Here is a 20,499-nt window from a genome sequence, read left to right as displayed (position 1 = left end):
AAAGATGCATCAAAAAACAATTCCCTATCTTGTAGAGGCTCAAAATCAAGTAGAGCATCATCTAACAACTGCATAAGGTCATCATCTATTGCATCTGACAAACTTTCTCATGCATGAATCTAGATTGATCAGTATCCTTAACATCTGTGTTTGAGAACCCTTCTAAAGCTTCATTCAGTAAGCACATAAGATCTAGGTCCACCGCTTGAGATGGTTCCTCCATCTTGCACATCTCAAGTTGCTGTAGTAAACTAAGGTTTCCACATATAACATGCGTACTAAACACATCTGCTACAGACTGCTCTTTAAATCTTTCACCCTCATCCAAATATCTTTGCACTTCTGTAGCACAAAGTTCAACATGCACATTGAAAATTTCATCTACTGCCTTGTTCATATCATCGGCACAATAAAACCAATCATATTCATCAACAAGAGATTGCACTTCATTATGCACCCCCTCTGAATCATCATCATCAAGTTCATGATTATTCTGCCATAGTGTGAGCCCTATGTCACAAATTCTCGATAGAGAAGAAGTTTTCTCCCTCTCCAAATCACCATCATTAAATTCAGGATCAGTCTGCCATATCGGTAGCTTTAGATCACAGAAGCATGTCAAAGGAGTTTACACCCCCTCTGAATCATCATAATCACGTTCAAGATCAGTTTTCCAATTTGGTAGCTGTGCTTCACAAAAACTTGTCAATGAAGGATTCTGCACCCCTCTGAATCAAGCACATACTCTTGCTTAGCCAAGTCCTCAAAATCTAGTACATCCAAATTTGGTAAATTTGGTATACCAAAATCCACTGTCGTGCTATTCTCAACAGCAGCCCTACTTTGACCTATAACATCCGTATCATCATTCAACTCTATGGTAAAGTCTGTACCAGTATTATCAATCAACCCTATGGAAGAATCTATATCCAAAAAATTTTGCTCATTTTCCAAGTCAGTAGAAAAAGTATGAGTTGTTGTAATGGAAGCTTCCTGCATGTCTACTTGAATATGGCTGCACTCATTCACCTACACAATTTCTTCCTGAGCTTTAACCGCTTTGTTGTTTTGGTCCTCTGATTTCCTTTCCTCCTGTACTACAGGTATATGTTCTTAGAAAAAATCACCTTCTCTATCTTGAAGCTGTAAAGACTCACCCTCAAAGACTTCTACTTCATGCACGGCATCTGCAAAACCCAACTTTTCATACACAACTTTGACTATGTATTCATCATTAGCCTGTAAAAAGGTAGCATCCTGCACAATAAACTCATCAATAATAGCTTCTAACTGTGATCGTACTTGTCCTCGGATATCTGTGTAGTCTGGTAGACTTGTACTCTGTTCCTGATAGCTTTCATATTGCTCATAACTTACTTGCACATATCCCTCTTACCTTGGTCTCTAGCTCATAGCGCTCTAGGTAGCCCTCTGGATCGTATCCATCAAAGAGTCGTCTCTCGTCGTATACTGCATCTAAAGCTCCATCCAAAGCTTCATCGATTTGATGTTTCTTCTTTATGATCTCCACTTCAAGCAGAGATCCTTGAACCAATTGAAGCATCTTCAAAAAATATGGAACTGTTGACTTATCATCAAAACCGTTTGCACTTAATTCTGCAATCAACTTCATCATCTCCTCTAAGTTCTCCATATTTACCTCCCACCCCGGCTCGTTTCGCATCGGGTTCACCAAAGATGTCGGGGGATATGTGTTCGAAACGTGAGCCGGGCAGGCGTCGGGCCTCTGGCTGTGGGAGGTGTGAAAGAGAGAGAAAAAGATACACTGACAGCTCTGGCAATCACTATAATCATCAATTAATTGACTAATGCTTTGAGTACAACTTAATTCTTAGCCAAGGTGGACTGTTAACAGCGCCCTCACTTGGATCATCTGCTAACTAGGAGCTTAAGCTCCCACTTTACAGAATTAATCAGGCCGTTAACGACACCGAGCTTCACAAAATTATTATCAAACATTCGCTGATGACGGTGATGGAAACTCCCTCTTGTCGCTTCATCTGCTTTGATTGCCCAGTGGATTCTGCAATCTTCAATTCAGTTCAATGCCTCGATCATAAAGCTATCAATTATCCTCCTTTGTGAGCTTTGCACTACCTCGTGCTTTCCTCTTGCTTCTTACCTTGCTTTTGCCTTCTCCTGCTTTTTTCTCTTGCTTTGGTTCAAGACCAAGCTCGCCTCGCCTTGACTTGCTCAAGCATTGATCGATCGTTCTTGCCTTGGCTTGCTCCCTTGGTTGCTTCGTCCAAGCTGTATCTTTCTTGCCTTGGCTTACTCCTTTGCTTTCCAAGAACAAGAGTGAGAGAAAGAGAGTTTGACCGCTCCTCCCTTCAGGCCTCTCCTTCAAGCTCCTCGCTTTGGCTGCTTCTTGTTCAAGCTCGAGAGGGAGAATTAAAGAGCTTTGCTTTGTATCTCCAATACGAGAATGAGAGAGAGTGTATGAGAGCCTTGCTTGTCGAGGATGAGCCGCGAGCTTCTTCCCCTTCCCACCCTTCGGCCTTTTCCTCTCCCTTCTTTCCTTGCTGCCCTCGTTATTCCCTTCCCCTTGTTCTAGGTTGCATGAAAAACAAATATGCCTATTTTTAGCCATCCCATTAGCGATATCGCTAATGGGAACGGCTTCTTCATGACGTGGCAGGTTGAAATCGGCTTTCTTAAATTTTCAGTGCCGCCGGTACCAAAGCTGTGCGCGAGGACCTCCTGAGTATATTCCGACACTGCGGCGAGGGCATCTGAGGCCTGAGTTGGCTAGCGCGAGCTCGATTCTTCCCCCCTTGCGCTCTGTTCGCTGCCAGCCCATGCCATCGACCTTCTTTTCCCTTTTTTTTCACATGAGAACCCTTAAAGTGGGCGGCCCTTAGTGGCTTGGGCGGGAAATCCTTTATTGTGGGCGTCCAATGCCCCAATTGTTTGGTTGCCTTTGGGCGGCCTTCTCAAGTTTTTGGGTGGCCTTTGAAGCCGGGCAACCTTCTCAAGTCAAGCAGCCTTTTAATGGGCACCGAATTTAGCATACATAACAATCAGGGAATTGCTAAGCATGTCGTCTCCTCCAACAATGCTTCACTAACGATATCATTGTGAATTTTACTGTCCAAACCAGCATCTCGAATAATACCACAATTACCCAGTTCAGCAGCGCCGACAATTGTCATCGGCTTCAAGCCCTTTTATCTTATCAATCCGGACTCTCTGTGATGAGCCGTAAATCCCTGTAAACCTCTCAAGCTGCATAAAATGCATACTAACCCTACTGAGGCTATAAAAATCCCAGATGGCACTCCGATCGAGCGGACCGAACTAGTACGGAGCGGGTCCCCGACGAATCTTTAACGGCTAATATCTTGGCAACCGGAACTCCGATCGCTGATTTGAAAAGACCGACGCTCTCCACAAAGTGAGCACTTCAAGCCCGTGCATTCATTTCATTTATGTCACCTTAGCTACAGTTTCCCAATCTGGTACAGATTTGCAATCGACTTGAACTTTAAACTTCCATAACTTCCTCACCGTAGCTCGAATCGACGAGCGGTAAAGACAAGCCAGTAGAGCACTTTAAGCAGTGTAGTTCTAGATTATAATATCCCATCTATGCGCACTTGAATCATACTCATTTTTGGCATCATTAAGGCATCATTTGGCCCTTTAGGGTCGCATCTGGCATACACTAATCATTAAAATTGGCCTGTTAACAAGCCTGACACTGCTCAATAATCATGGAAGCTTCAAACAAGCTTGATGTGCATCTTCTTGGCATATTTCTTAGCATGGGAGCGGAGCTCCACGACACTATGCAAAGATGAGAGAGAGAGAGAGAGAGAGAGAGAGAGAGAGAGAGAGAGAGAGAGACCATGCTTCTTCCCCTCCTACATGGTTCCCCTCTCTGGTGATATATGATACCAGTGTGAGGACTGGGGATCGGAGCATGCCACTTTCTACCCAATCGTGCCCTATATAGTCCTTACCTTGCTAATAATAGAGACCCTTGTACTACATGTTTGTCCTGGCCCTTAGCGTGCCCGATCTTGCTCTAGGCTTCATAGGCAAAGTTTCCTAGCCATTCATTTTGGAGGATTCACTATTAACAATGAGGGGACGTCACTTGCGAGCAACCCTAGAGCCAAAATTCCCCTAAGTACAGAACCATTCATACTAACATACATGCTATCTACGCAAATCCTATGACTTACATAAACCCTTATGTAGGGGTTTTTGAGTATTTCCAAAAGCCCCCCTATCTTATGGATGCTAATACTATTATACTATTGAACAAGAAATAAGCAATGCTTGACTATGTTTTGCCAACAAATACAGGTCACCTTCTATTTAGGATCTAAAATCCCATGCAAACATAAATAAGCCGTAGTGCATTGAAATAGAAAATCTATACATTATTGAATGCTCTTTCACTACGAACATGAAAAAGGCTCTCTAGAAGAAATTGATAGTCTCCCCTAAATAGAGATCATATTTTCAACCCAAAAAATGCAAGTAACCTACTCATTATGTACCCACATGGGATCTAAGGCATTCTAAAAAACATCCATACTTCACATGCTGAGTTAGAAATAGATTTAAATCTTAAAGTGCCTTTTAAATTAAAAAAACAAAAAATTCATAAAATATCATATCACCAAGATACTTCATGGATATGTGCAATCAATGTCCACAATACAAAATATTATCTTGTTCATCTCCTAAATAAATGCTTACAAAAGCTATAGGTCCAAATCCTCATTGAAGGTGGTTATTTGCTACTCTATTGATTATTCAAATCATGCATTCATCAATGAGGTATTTCAAACAGTAGAGAAGATGATTCACTCCTCCTTGAAAAATTTGACTAGGGAGAAGTCTCACATTCCATGGAACTTGCTCAAAATATACAACTTTAACACAACCATGTGATGAAGCTAAAACTCCGAAAAAATGTTGCTCTTTTCTCTCTATGGGGTAGGGAGACCCCAAGCTTTAGGAGAATGTATGATGTTTAAAGACCAAACCAACCTAACTCATTAGTTGAAGCTTTGACTATTTTTCCTTTTCAACTTGAAAGATATGACTAAAATTAAAAAAATAGAATGCATGAGGTAGTAAGGAATGTTGACTCTTGAAACACATTTATAACAACAAATGTCAAACAGGGGCAAGGGCATGAAGCTCTAGGTTGTTTTGAGCTAATGTGAGCGAGGACCAATGCAATCACCATTATGAAGGCATGTGACACTCTTGAAAATGCTGATTGCGGGATATGCAAACAAGGGGAAGATTAAGAAGTGTTGGGCTATTTTCAATGGATGCAAAGGGAGTGCATCTCTCTCGATGAAATCACTTACACTTGCGGATTGAAGACATGTGGCATTACGCATGACGTTGAGGAATTTCCTTGGCAAAAGTTGTTGTGTCGTGGCATGTACATAATATGAAATAAAAACATTCACCTCACTTTTGACACTTCTAGATGCATGGAAAGAAAAGCAATAATGTACATATTGTGATATATGCTAAAGCGGCTACTGCGGTCGCTATCATGCGCATAGCTATCCAAGGAATCGTGGCCCTGGATGTGGCGCCTTTGCATGCTTTCCCACTTGATAAGATTACTAATTTGGTTTGACAATGTACATATTCCAAGTGTTTCATGGTGGCACACTCATCTCACCTATAAAGACTAATGCAAGCAAAAATTACCAAAAATAGCAGCTAACAGACGACGTTGCAGAATTGCATGGAAAGTGACCCAAAATGGTATATTGATGAAAATTGATGCTTATCTATTCTTTTTATGCTTATGCAAGTGATCGCACAAATTTAGGGATTTTTCTAACTCTGTTTGGGGTTTTTTGCATCAAAAATGACATTTTTTGGGTCAAAAATGAGATGAAAATGATCTAGTTTTGGTCTAAAGTGGCAAAATGGCCCAAAATTTGACACATCAGCTCATTTTTCTGTGGGTAAGAGAGAGAGAGAGAGAGAGAGAGAGAGAGCTTCTTTTTACAGGAAAAAAACCAGCAATTTTTCTCTACTGTGCAATTGCTTCCATGGCTGCTCAATCTATGTGTAGGGCAGTCCCGCCTCTTCGTAATCTTGTATCTGAGCTTGTGAGCAAGCAAATTAGGGTTTCCCCTTATCAAAGTGGTGTGTGGGATTCACTTTAGAAGCTCTTAAATCTCTGCAAATTCAAAAAATGGTCGCCATGAAGGTGGAAGATCGTGTATTCCTTTCAACTGTTTGAAGTTACGACTATGTAATTGGGGGTGAGGCTACATGATACCATGAAAGAGGTTTGGGTTTTGATTGAAAGTTGTGCTTCTATGAGAGTTGAAGTTTCATGGCAAAAAATTTAGTGTTCTTAATTGCTCTTTTTAAGTAAAATTGGATGTGAATTGGTGATCATTTCATCACCGAACTCGTCTACGAAAACAAGCAATTTCCAAGCACAATAGGGGAGAGGGTTTGTGGCTATATTGTCACGAACGCTCTTATCTTTCTTTTCATCTTTAGAAAGAGAGTTGTTAATTCTTCATAAACACTTTATCTTGAAGTGTTTGTGACTCTCATCTCGCGAACTCTCACAGCCAGAGGTTCTACACCTTCCCAGCTAGACCGCTTATATTTCGACATTTCTGGTGAACCTGACGCGAAGTTGCTGGGGTGGGAGTTTGTGAATTGATCTACACACTTTTCTAGACATGAATAAAAATCTAGAGACACATGGGATGCACTTTGATCCTGCAGTTATGCAAATGTTTCGAGCATTTTCCATGTACATGCAGCAACAACAAGCAGCGGAAAGAAGCCAGATTTCAACCACAAAAGCACTACAGTCCATTGTGAAGAGAATTGACCAGTTTGATGGAAAATACATCACAAAATATTAACGAGGTTATATGAAGGAAATGGATTTGAATCGAGTGTGTGAGGAAAACATGGTCCGAAGTGTTGAGCTAGTTTGTGTTCTAGAGATCAGAGACCGTATTAGGGAAATTCAAAATGCTCATGGAAGAAATTGGGAGGAACTCAGGCTTGCTCTAAAAGAAGACTACTTTATGGAGGACTCTAAGAGGGTGACCAAAAGAACTTTCTTAAATTGGGTTGCAAATTCTAAAGAAGGGATTTTTGCTACAGAGTTTCTCAGAGAGTTTGAGGGACGCTATGCTCAACTATCACAAACTGAACAAACTTTCTTGGATAGGGAGAAGGTAGAAAATTTTCCCTACAAGCAACGGGCAAAGAAATCGAAGAAAGTTAGAGCTTCTCTCGGAAGACAAAGATACAGAGCAAGGTTTGAAGACAAGGTGGAATGATGTACAAGATGCAGTCTCCCTGTTGGCAAAAAGACAACAAAGAAGAGACAAGATGGTGGTAAACAATGGAGCTCTAGTTTCTAATATTATTGAGAAGCAACCAAAACCTGCTATTGTAGATTCTAAGGATGATGGATCTATGCCTGAAGAACTTGTGAAGGGCATACACGAGCTGAAATTAAAGCTAGCAAGGCTTGAAGAAAAAGGGAAAACGTATGAACAGTCATCAAGTCAAAGACCTCAAAACAGAGAGGGGTTTGTAAATAGGTACATATGGTGTGACAACCCACAAACCATCCAAGAAGGGATTGTAAAGCTTCAAAGATGCCTTGGGTAAAGATCTTGTCTTCTTCAAAGAAGGAAAGATACATCTTAGTGAAATAGGGAAGCCCTTGGCGACCAACTTTGGCAAAGGAGGGATGAAAAAGCTAGTTGAGGACATGGCAACCAGTCGTGCTATCTCAATGGTTAAATCAAGAGCATTTGGCTTAAAGGCTGGTCAAGTCATGCTCAAAGGATCAAAATCTATTAAAGACGTAAGTGACGATGGTGAAGATATCTAGCCATTTGCAATGGAGTTAGCTATGAAGGGAAAGTTAAATAAAGAAATCTTACATGAAGCAGGATGTTGTATCCGTCTTGAGACTGGGTGGAATGTGTCACAAGGCGGGCACCATGTGGCAATAGAAAAGAATAGATTGAACAGACTTTTAGTACTTCAATAACAACTAAACTGAGAGAGAGAGAGAGAGAGAGAGAGAGAGAGAGAGAGAGAGAGAGAGAGAGATGACAGGTGACATGGAGTGAGGGAATTCCACCCCAGAGAGTATTGGCCCCCCAAACCTTGGCACCCCTTTTGTTATTTCTTTATATTGCATCAACACAGTACAAAACGGTACTTCAGTCTATGCACCTTCTTCAGGAACCATGCTAGAGAATGAGCCCTAACCTCATATTTAAAGGCCCTTGGCCTGAAAAGAAGTTACAATGAACAACCTTCAAAACTCAAAATCTTCTGGTCCAAAAGCAATGCCAAAAAGCTGTCAGCATGTTTTATAAAATTTTGTACAATTGCCACCTGAACAGTCAGCTAAAACGTGAATCGTTCATAGAGTTGTCACATCATCAAGTTTTTCATGAGTGTGTGTGTGGGTCCTACTTTATTTTTACTTCCTTTATGTCACTAGGACCCCATCAAACGGGGTCCCGATAAGTTGGTAGTACATCTTCTTCTGTTACTTGTTCTTCTTAGGGTTTAGGCCCCTCGGTCATTGTCTGCAAGTTGGCTCCATTCTTGAGGGCTTTGAAATGCCAGCAGTTTGTGACATCCCCCCTTCTTAAAATCAAGTAACTGTCTGTGATTGCAAAATATCTGCAAAACAACTCAAGTAAGCTCAAAGTTTTCGAGGGTCATTTTGAGGGACAATCAGTTTGCTCTTTCTATTAAGGAGTTAGCTTCTCCTTTTGAATCTTTTGATCAAGGAGTTGAATTCTCCTTTTGGCTCTTTTGATCAAGGAGTTGGCTTCTCCTTTTCAAGGATTTGGCTTCTTCTTTCGTCTAGATTGGAACTATTAATTTGTTAAATTAGCCATCACACCCAGACCGTATTGATCTTCCACGGGTGTCTTGATGCACTAAAATTACATACCCATGCAATCTCATCCATTTAGGAATATTCAATAGTTGGCACACCACAATGCAACACAAATGCTTACATATGCATGTTACAAGACACAACAAACAGCACCGTTGAGTACTCCCCCGAGATAAACGGTCTGGGATATGAAGCTACTCAAGGACTACCTGGTCACTCCCCCTGCAAATAACCTAAAAAGGTCAGGGACATGAGCTTAGAGGACTGTACAACCAAATGCTCCCCAGACCTCAATCTGCGTTGCTTGGAGGTTCAAGCATACAATGAAACGCTCCCAAGGCATCGGTCTGCATCTTTTGGAGGTTTTTTAGTACAACAAAACGCTCCCGAGGCATCAGCCTGCATCATTTCGAGGTTCAAACAATACCAAAATAGTATTTCTCACTTCTCCACCCGGGAGTAAAATCACCAATCATTGAAACCAATATTTAAAATTAGAGACAAACAATTCAAATCGGCACCAAGACAGGTTTAAAATAGATAGCATCCATTTCAAACAAATTTCAAACAATACTTTCTCAAACAATGTTCAAAAGTATCTAACTAGAAACAACTAGAGAGGTCATTCAAAGCTTTGTTTGGACAATCAAACTTTGAGGACAATTGGTTTTCTCGTCTGGATCACAATTATGGTTCAATTCTGGACCTGGAGAGTTGTATCATTCTTGTCGTGCCAGGGCATTCCCAAGAGAACGTCGCAGTTGCCCAACTTCATAATGTTGAAATCGTCTTTACCATGATAATCTTGTATAGTCACTGGAAGTGCACCAATGAGCGGTACCACTTTCTAAGTTTGTCCCATGGCTAGCTCAGCTTCAATTTCTCCACCCTCTGCATCATAATCAAAGTGCATCTTCTTCAAGAATTTTGGATGGATGAAGTTCTCCATAGCTCCGAGGTCAAAGCAAATAGGGCTTTCAAGCCGTTGAATTTTCCATAAGCTCTGCATAATTCATTAAACCTTTCAAGGTGTATACCATAAATATTGGATACTAGTCCAATAGCAGGTATAACCTTCTTGGCTGGAGGTGGGGCCCAAGGGATTTGTCTGATGTGGGAGTAGAAGGTTGCACTAAGGACGTCGAGGCTTGCTTAGGACATGTATTGAACATATGCCCTGTTTGGAAACATTCGAAGCATCGACCTTCTTGTAACAAGGCGTTTCATTGACGTTGTGTCAGACGAGGCCGTTGAGGTTGGTTTTCACGGGATCTCCAAGAATTTTTTTGTTGTTACCGGGTTAGAGGCTGGAGGTTCTTCTATGGTAAACTAGAACTTTCCTATCATGAGCTTGTAGCCAACCGCGGCATGGGTAATAAGCTATTGCATGGTAGAGACTTGCTTGGAGAGACAATATTCCTGCAATGGTGATGGTAGTCCAATGGTGTAGCGCTCGCACCGGTCCTCCAAGGAAATGAACTTAAAGAAGGAAACCGGAAGGTACACGTCGAGAAACCTTTGGTTAGAGTCGTCCATGGTTTTGGGGGCAAGCATTTTCAATTTTCCCCACTCTGCTAAAATCCAGACTTCAAAGATCGAAGTCATGTAACTACGTGCAAAAATTGTCTTGAAATCTTTCCAGGTCCTTGGAGCATGCGGTTGTGCCACGATTGAACTCCACCATTGCATAGCATTATCTTTAAGAAATCCCGCTGCTCGAGAAACCTTGGATTCTTCTGTATAGTTCCCCAAAGAATAGATGTTGTCAAATTTCTGTAGGAACTGCAATGCTTTCTTGCGATCTTTCACCCCGGAAAAAATGAAAAATTTGAATGTCGTGCCGTCATCTTTGAAATCTTTGGGTTGGTTAGGTGCATATCCTGGGTATGGATAGTAAGCATATCCATATGGGCTCCAACCATTGTAGCCTGGTGACGGTGGTGGTGGCAATGGTGGTGACAAAGGCGGTTGCATTGGATCAGGGTCAGATGCCTGCACCATATTCCGGAAGACAAAATGAACCTGTAGATGCCTTGTCAGTGCATGCCTACATTGCAAAGTGTCGAGGCAACAAGGCACTTGTTGAAGAAAAACGCAAGAGACAAAATGGGGATAAAGGTACCTCAAAGAGGGCTACTAGAGGTGGAGGAAGAAAGGATGTGGGTCCCTCTCAAGAGACTATGGCAAGGGAACCTCCATCACAGGAAGTATTAATGTGATATGCTGCACCAAAGGAAAAGCAAGATAAGGAAAAGAGCACAAGAAAAAGCCCATCATACAAGCTACAATCAGAGATTGAAGCTGCCACATATTTAAAGAAAGTTTTAGAGGAAAGGATGTTAAATAGCAAGATGGAGTTTACATTGGGAGAAGTCCTCGGCATTGCAAAGAGAGAGTTCTAGAGGAAACCATTGATATCATAAGAAGAAAGAAACAAGCTTTAACGGACTCTATCCAATTAGAGGATAAAGAGAGTGCTTCAAAGGCACATTTGATACAAGTACAACAAAGAGATGAAGATGAGAATGTTGTAAGATTCTATCAGTCTTCGGGCGGCAGAAATAGGCATGTTAAATTTGAAGATAAAGATGAATACAAAGCCACTCATAAGAGCCACTATTCTAGAAACCATTGGGCAAGGGCTACAACAGAAACCTTGGTTAAGGTGGGAGATCTTGAGGAGCCTTATGTGGCCTTGATAGACCATGGTTCAAAGATTAACCTCATGTCCAAGAGTCTCAATATGAAGGGAAAGTGCCCAATTGATACTGACCATGGGTGGATGATTAGGGCTACAAACAACTTATCCGGGGATCTCTATGGTTCTTGTCCTAATGTGAATGTAATCATAGGGGATGTGAAAGATGAGCAAAATTTCTTTGTTCAAGAGATGTCAAACTATCCTCTAATCCTTGGACAACCATATATCACCACAATGAGAATGGAGACAAAAGTATTGGATGATGGATGTGCTTATTCCAGGGTCAAAAGCAAAGATGGAAAACGAGTTGTTCAATTCTTGACAGTTTGTGTTGACCATGAGAGAAATCATGACAGCTTAAGGGACCATTCTCTACCAAACCAAGCAAGGAGTTTTGAGATCAAAGGGAGATGAGGGGTTTTGGTCGAGTATCATTGTAAAGCGGGAGTGCAATGGTACATGAAGAAAAAGGTTCTTGCCTGATCCGAAGGGTGATGAAGCTTTTTCTACAGGTGACCTAGTAGCAAAGGATGGATCAGTGTCTTTTACAACACTTGGAAATTTAAAGAAAGGACAAAAACAATATGTAAATAGTATACAGAGAAAATAGAAAAACCATGATTTGCTAGATGAAGATAAGTATATTTCAGGTGTTTTTGATGAGGTTTCTTTTGCAGATAGTATGGGTGATCTCAATCTATAACAAATTCTAGTTTTCAACAAGGAAATGACCTGGTAAAAGTAGCTTCTATGGACATGCATAGGATCATTGAGTCTTTCAAAGATGAGACGTGCTTCAATGTGCAAAAAGATCTAGAAGTACAAAGTACAAGACTATAGCAAAGAAAATGAAACCAGTGGCATTGCCTTTGCCTACAGATTGTAAGGAAAAGATGGATCATGCTTCTTTGCAACCTAGTCTCCGAGATCCAAAAAGAACTAGACACAAGTTTATGCAATAGTCATTGAAGATGTTAAAAGTTGGAGGCAATGACTCCTTGATAGAGATTGAAAGAAAATTCTTTGAACAGACAATCTCCAAACATGGAAAATCTTTTGCATTTGAGTTACATGAGATAGGGCGTGTGGATCCATCTATAGTCGAACCAATGGTAATATTCATTGTACCTCATGTGCCTTGAAATCTACTACCAACTCCAGTGCCAAAAGCACTGTTGCCAAAGCTTATAGATTTACTCAATGAAAAGATAAAGATGGGGATTTTGGAACCTTCATGTGCCCCCTACTCAAGCAGATGGTTCATTGTACCAAATAAAAATGGAGCTCTACACTTCATTTAAGACATGCAACCTGTCAACAAGATGAGTTTGCAGAAGAATTTTGCAGGGAGGGCAATATATTCTATGGGGGATTTGTACTCAGGGTATGATCAGCTCCAACTAGCAATGGAAAGCTGGACTTCACTACCATGAGAACACCCTTGGGTTTGGTAGGGATGTGCAACTTCCCACGCAGGGAACAACCAACGCGGTTGCGCACATGATGAACGGTATGAACAAAGTCCTTCATTACTTCATACCTCAAATTACAATGCCTTTTCTTGATGACGTTCCAATCAAAGGATGCAACTTAGCTAAAAAGGATTAGGCTCCGGATTTGAGGGGGTGTCGTAAATATGTGGCAAACCACATCAATGGTTGTGACATAATTTTAACAAGGCTAGAAATTATCTGGGAAAAAGTCAGTCTTTGGGGTTGAAGAAATATTGATAGTGGGACATCTTTGTAATCCTCATGGCCGCCGGATGCAATACAGAGGATGAAGGAATTATGCGTAAATATCATGGAGGTGAGAAGGTTTCTAGGTGCATGTGTCTTCTATATCAAATGGATTCCATATTATGCACATGTCACAGATCCTCTTTATCAATTTCTAAGGAAGAACCAAAGGTTTCAATGGAATGATGTATATGTAAAAGTTATGAGAAAGTTGAAGTAATTGCTACTCTCTTCACCAACTTTGAGGAAGATTGACTATGAGTGTGGAAGACAAGTGATTATGATAGTGGACATTATTCCAACAGGAATCAGATGGGCAATAGGACAATACGATAAAGAGAAACACAGATATGTGGTAAGGTCTCACCAAAGAGCATATCCACAAGTAAAAAGGAAGTTATGGGGGGTGGTTACAGCATTAAAGTGTGACAAAGAGTCCTTCATTGGAGCATCTGTAGTTGTGGAGACTGATTTCTTACCACTTCTAGGGATGATTGCAAGCTTCTCTACTCCTAATATTGCTATGCTTAGATGGACTACTTATATACAGTCCTTGAACCCATAATTGAATCACATTGCAAGAAAAGATAATCCAATGGAATGTATGCTTTCAAGGGCAAAGGATGAAGATGAGGATGATATGATTGATGAGGAAGAAGATGTGGGCACAAAATTCTACACAATTTCTCATGCAAAGTGTGATAATATATGCATTGTATCTTCACTAGAGTCCATTTTAGAGGAGTTATATGAGAATGAATGGTTGCTCACAGGTTGATACATGAGTACTTTACAAAAGCAAGATGATTGGACTGAATCAAAATTCAAAAGGATCAGAAAGAAAGCATATGGTGATAACTGGAAATCACATGCCATATGGGATGTCCTCTACACCACACATAACCTAAACATCCCCAAGCATCATCTCAAGGTAGGAGTAATACTATAAGTACAGAGGGGAACCACCTAGCATAAGTGCGGCTAGGATGTAGACATACATGACCTAGGGTAGCAAAAGTGAGATGCTCTCTAGGTAACCAACATGAAATGGTGATATAGCAAACATCCACATGTAGAAAGTGCCTAGTCAACAGTCAGGAGTGTGTGTACAAGGGAGGTATGTGAAAAGGTCAGAATGGAGCATACTGACTGATTGGAGAGGCCGCACAGGATGGAGCACAAGCAGAGTGATATACAAGAGACGAAACATCTCGCGTGGGAAAACAAAACTAAGGAGAACAGAGAATGGACCCCAAAGATCAAGACAACATTGCACCCTTTTATTGGCGATGATGATACTTACAAATGGTGGTCTTGACGGCTACAAACTTGGCTCTTGGCACTAGGGATGCATGATGGAATGTGAGCACCATATGGTGCATGGAAAAGTTGGAGTTAGCGGGGTGGTTAGTTAAGGAAAAACATCAAGAGGATGCAGCCATCGATGACGTCAATCACCAACATCAAGAGCGGCCCAAGGTAGCATGCTTTTGATGCATTCAATCCTAGCATGCTCATGTTGCCTTGCAGGAGAGTAGTGACTACTTATGTGCATGCAGTGGTCATGACTAGTAACTCACATGGTATGGTGGATAATGGAAAAAATGGTGATGTTGCCAATGCTAAAATGCCCAAGCTTGCAACCAAACATGATGCCATGAGATCTCTAGCTTGGGGGGTGCATTATGTGCTTAGTGGTGCTTGAAATTCTCCTTCACTTGTCCCTCCATTTGTGCTTAGCAGAGGCCTCTTTATATAGGCTTGAGAGGTGTTCCTTACCCAATGGTCCGTGCAAATATCCACTGGTCGTTGTAGAAGGTCTAGATGCCTCTCTAGTAAGAGAGATAAAGAGAGAGAAGGTAGAGATAGAGAGAGAGGAAAGAGTGAGGTGGGGAGAGTTTTTTTACAATCCACTAGCCACTAGCTAGGTTATTAGGGAAGAGTGGAGTTCGGGGCACTTACAAGGGTTTTGTTGATGGTTCTCGTGGTCGGTGTGAGGTTTAAGGCTGCCAGAATTAGTATTTGTTGCCGGAAGCCGAGATGCTAGGTGTCAAATCCTCTCGGTGCCGGTCAGGGCGTGCCTTTGGCACCATTTCTTGTTTTGGTGTTCTCGAAGCACGCTTTTGGTGTTCTTCTTCTTTGTTGATGATGTTGATTCTTTTGTTTTTTTTTTATCTTTTTTGGTGGGTGTGCGTAGATGTGTGCATGTACTGCATGTATGGGTAATGTGTGAGTGTCATATATATACGATGGGTTGGTTGTGTGTCTAGAGTGTGTGAAAGTGTTTATGTAAGAAATCAAGGGTGTGTGAGTGTGGGAACAAGGGATAGAGTGATTTATATATATATATATATATATATATATTAGATTTTTGGTGTCTGTTGCGCAAAGAGAGGGAGGACGAGAACGGGAGAGGGAGAGAGAGAGAGAGAGAGAGAGAGAGAGAGAGAGAGAGAGAGAGAGAGAGAGAGAGAGAGAGAGAGAGAGAGAGAGAAGGAGCGGGTGTTGTATGGGGCAAGGGAGGGTGTGTGTGTGTGTGTGTGTAGTTAGAGAGAGAGAGAGAGAGAGAGAGAGAGAGAGAGCGGGTCCTGTTTATAAAACATGTGTATAATATATATATATATATATACTTTTTTTTACGTGCTTACTGTGCACAGGGAAACAGAGTGAGAGAACGAGAGTGAGAAAAGGAGGCGCTGGGGAGAGATGGGAGGGGGGAAGAGTGTGTGTGTGTGTGTGTGTGTGTGTGTGTGTGTGTGGATAAGAATAAGAGAGAGAGAGAGAGAGAGTACTCTCCGTGATATTGCACCTGCACAGGCTTGCGAGAGAGAGAGAGAGAGAGAGAGAGAGAGAGAGAGAGAGAGAGAGAGAGAGAGAGATGGAAGCAAGCCGCCGAAAGGGAGTGGAAAGGGAGAGAAAAGGTGAGGGAGTGGGGTGTGTGGGTGTGGATAAGAGAGAGAGTGTGCATTATTATGCTGTTGCGCCTTCGGGCTGGTCATGAGAGAGAGCGCGAGAGGAAGAGAGAGAGAGACAGAAGGGGGGGGGGGGGGGGGGGGGGCTTCGGGCTGCTTTTGGCTGACAGCGAGCGAGGAAGGGGGGGGGGGGAGTATTGAGGGTCAACAGGGTGGGGAAATAAGAGAGTGAGAGAGTGCATTATTATGCTAGTCTTTGGGTTGTTTACAGAGAGTAAGAGAGAGTATGGAGAGTGAGGGAGAATATGCTACGTGGCCCGCCGATGGAAGGAAGACGAGAGGGGAGACAGGGAGGGGAGAGTCAGGTTGAGGAAGTGAGGTAAGAGAGAGAGGGATGGTTGTGGAAGAGAGAGAAGGATGGTTGTGGAAGAGAGACAGAGAGAGAGAGAGAGACTTTGTAAAAGCAAGGCGGCCCGCTATAGGGATAGAGAGTACTGTGTGATTTTTTATGCGCCCTACGGGGCTTGGTGGAAGAGCGAGAAAGGAAATTAAAAAATGAGAGGGAGTGTGGGGTTGGTGGCGACAGTAATAATAATAATAAAATACTGGTGGTTTTCTTTACCTCCAGTTTCTCGAATGGGTTGATTCATATGGCCTTGGTTTCAAAACCTGAGAACTTTAACTCTCAGGCCGGGCTAGAGGGTGGTGCAGCTAACCTGGTATCATTAGCCCTCCCCTAAGGTTAGTAGCATTCATGCCTCTAACTCATCTGTTTGATTATTGTCGTCGGAGGTGGAGGTTGATGGTGTATCCTCTTTAGGAATGTCGATAGGTGGAGTCTGATCAAATCGAAGAAAAAAAGGTTTTAGCCACCAACCATTTACATTGGTCTTATGAAGCTTGCCATCAGCTTCCATAAGCTGGTAACTTCCATTAGCATACCTTTTCTTGATGATGAAACGGACCTCCCATGGGAGTAGGAGCTTCTTATCTTTGTGTGTGTCAAAGCGATTGTCGTAGAAGAGCACCAACATGCCTTTCTTTAATTTTTTGCGCCGAAGATGCTGGTTGAAACTAAGCCGTCTGTGCTTTGCCTGTGCCGCATAATAATTGATTGCTTCTTCTCTGTCCAGCTGTAGTCTTTCCAAGTGGAGGATGTGATCTCTCAAATGCATGTTGGGCCGCTGAAGTTGGCTTGCCATCACTCTGAGACTTGCTAGTTGCACCTCAATAGGCAAGATTGTCTCCTTGCCAAATACCAAATGATATGGGGTGAACCCCAAAGATGTATGGAATGAGGTTCTGTAGGCCCACAAAGCTAGTAGTAAATACTTATCCCAATCTCTAGGATGATTGTTAGCGTGCTTGGTGATAATTTTACAAACCATTCCATTCACTTTCTCAACTAGGCCATTACATTGAGGGTAATATGGTGATGAGTGCCTCCTTGTAATGCCAAGTTTTTGCATTGACTCTCCTACCAAGTCTGCTATGAAACCTGGCCCCTATCAGAGATGATTTCTAATGGTGTGCCAAACCTACAGCATATGTGCTCATAGAAAAACTTAGCTACCTCTACAACTAAAATCCTAGTTGTGGTTGTAGCCTCCATCCATCTAGTCCTATAGTCGACTCCCATGATGATGTAGAACTTCCCTGAGTTGGCCCTAGGCAATGGTCCTATGGCATCTATACCCCATTTTTCAAATGGTCCATATGAAAGGATAGGTATCTGTGGTTTAGGCATGAGTGACCTGGTGCCGGCCTTTTGACACAACTTACATGTCTTACACTAGTAGTGTACATCACGGTTGAGGCTAGACCATACAAAACCAGCCTGCAAGATTTTCCTACTTGTTATATCTAGGGCAAAGGGACCACCACAAACACCATCATGCCAACTGGCAATTACCCTCGTAATTTTATTAGAGAGAGGGACCTTCCTGAGTATTTGGTCCTTACCCTTACAATACAAACCATCATTGATAAGCTGATACCTTGTGGCCTTCCGTGTAAGCCATTTCTTTTGTCCCTTTGTTAAATCCATTGGACATTCCCCTGTTTCCAAAAAATGCATGATGTCAGGTAAGGTTCACTACCTTGAAATATAGGGAGATTTAGCTTTATAGCCCCAACCACCACTTCCTGCAGTCTTTCGCTTGCTAGGGCATCAGCTTCATGGTTTTGAGCCCTTGGGATATGGTGTAATTGAACTTCTTCAAACTTACCCAACAAGGTTTTTACACAGCTTAAGTGAGTGCTCAAGCTAGGATTCTTGCATGTCCATACTCCATTTACTTGCCTTACCAAAAGTAGGGCATCCCCAAATACATTAAGGCGCTTTACCCCTTGCAAGACGCACCATTGTAACCCCTTCGTTAGTGTTGCATACTCAACTTCATTGTTAGAATGTGATTCCAACAAATGGCCAAGCGAAAATACCGTGATACCTTTGTCATCAAAGACCACTATGCATGCAGCTGCTTTGTCAAATGCTCGCTTGTAGGCTCCATCAAAGTAGAGAAAGTGTGCTCTTTCTACTACCGGTGGCTCTGGAAGTGATTGAATCCCTTCCCCTTTAGATTTCTTTACCTTTTTCTCAAAGTTTTGGTAGGTCATGGATCCCCCCGAGCTTGCCCTTGTTGTGCTTTCCACGTGTACCGTGTAGTCAAATTCTTGCATACAAACTAGCCATTTAGTAATCCTAGCAGAAACATCCATGTGTTGTACAACATAGGGAAACATCTCATCCATGGTCAAAATCACAAATTGCCTAGGCAGCAAATATGACCTGAACTTTGTAGTTGCAAATCTAAGGGTTAGGACTAGGTGTAACCTTTCTCTGCCGCGCTGTCATCATTCAACTAGAGAAGTAAATTGGCCTCATGAAAGATATTGTTGTATCCTTTTGGAGTAGCACAACCCCCAAGGAGTCATCACCTACACTTGAGGTGACATAGAACTTTTCATCCCACTTAGGTGGTGAGATAGTTGGTAGGGTGGCTAAGACCTCCTTTACCTTGTTGTAGTGGTGTTCGCTCTCCTCGTCCCAGGTGAAAGTTGATCTTTGAGTGAGCTGTTGTAGTGGTAGAACAAGTTGTGATAGTAGATATATGAATCTACTCAAGTACCTCACCTTTTGTTAAAAAGAGACCAGTTGACATGCGGTTTTTGGTGAAGGTACGGCTATGAGTGCAGACACCTTACTTGGATCGGTGTTGATACCTTTTGCTGAAACTTCATGCCCTAAAAGAATGACTCTAGTTTCCACAATGTGGCACTTGTCTACATTTAATTGACCACCTAGTCTTTGCAACCTTGCCAAACCCTCAATTGCCTTTTCTAAGTGTGAGATGTGAGGGCTATATATACAAAAATCATCAATGAACACTCTTATGGATGTTCCAAAGAATGGTTGAAAGACATATGTGACAAATCTTTGGAATGTGGCAGGTGCATTTGTGATACCAAATGGCATAACTCTGTATGCAAAACAACCCCATGGCGTAATGAAAGTGGTTTGTAGCTGGGATCTTCCAAGGCTATGCGTGTTTGAAAATACCTAGAAGAACCATCACACACGGTGTAGCATTCAAAACCCTCCACTTCATTTAGAATTTCATCCAAGAAAGGGAGAGGAAAGTGGTCTCTCTTTGTAGCTACATTTAGGGGTTTGTAGTCAACGCAGACCCTCCACTTACCATTCTTTTTAGGCGTCACTACTACGGGTGACACCCACTCCGAGTTTTCTACAGGATAGATGAACCCTTCTTCTAGTAGCTTCCCTACGTCGTCCAGGAGTGCCTTTTCTTGTATGACCCCCAGCCATCGTAGCTTTTGCACAACTGGTTTTACCCCTTCCTTCAGCTTAATATGATGTTCCACAACTGTAATACCTGCGATTCTCTCATAGTTGTCAATGAAAAGGTCAGAAAATCCCATCAACATTTGTAAAAAATTATCTTTCTCCTCAATTTTTAATTCCGTAGACAACATACCCTTCAACCTACTTTCTCCTAGGCCAGGTGATTTACTTTCCTCTTCGTTGCGTTGCCCTTCTGGTGACGACCACCAATTGTGCTTACCCTTTGTGGATCCTTCATGATGATATCCATCACATCGATGGAACTGTCGCTTTCGTCGGTGGATGTGGTCTCCTCCTCAGAAGTGGAAGACTCACTAGTGGTTTCATCTGCTGATGTCTCTAGGTACATTTGCTTCCTGCTT

This window comes from Adiantum capillus-veneris, unplaced genomic scaffold (genome assembly GCF_014529385.1).
Source record: "Adiantum capillus-veneris isolate H3 unplaced genomic scaffold, ASM1452938v2 Hic_scaffold_325, whole genome shotgun sequence".
Classification (NCBI taxonomy): domain Eukaryota; kingdom Viridiplantae; phylum Streptophyta; class Polypodiopsida; order Polypodiales; family Pteridaceae; genus Adiantum; species Adiantum capillus-veneris.
Note: the sequence above shows the minus strand (reverse complement) of the source record.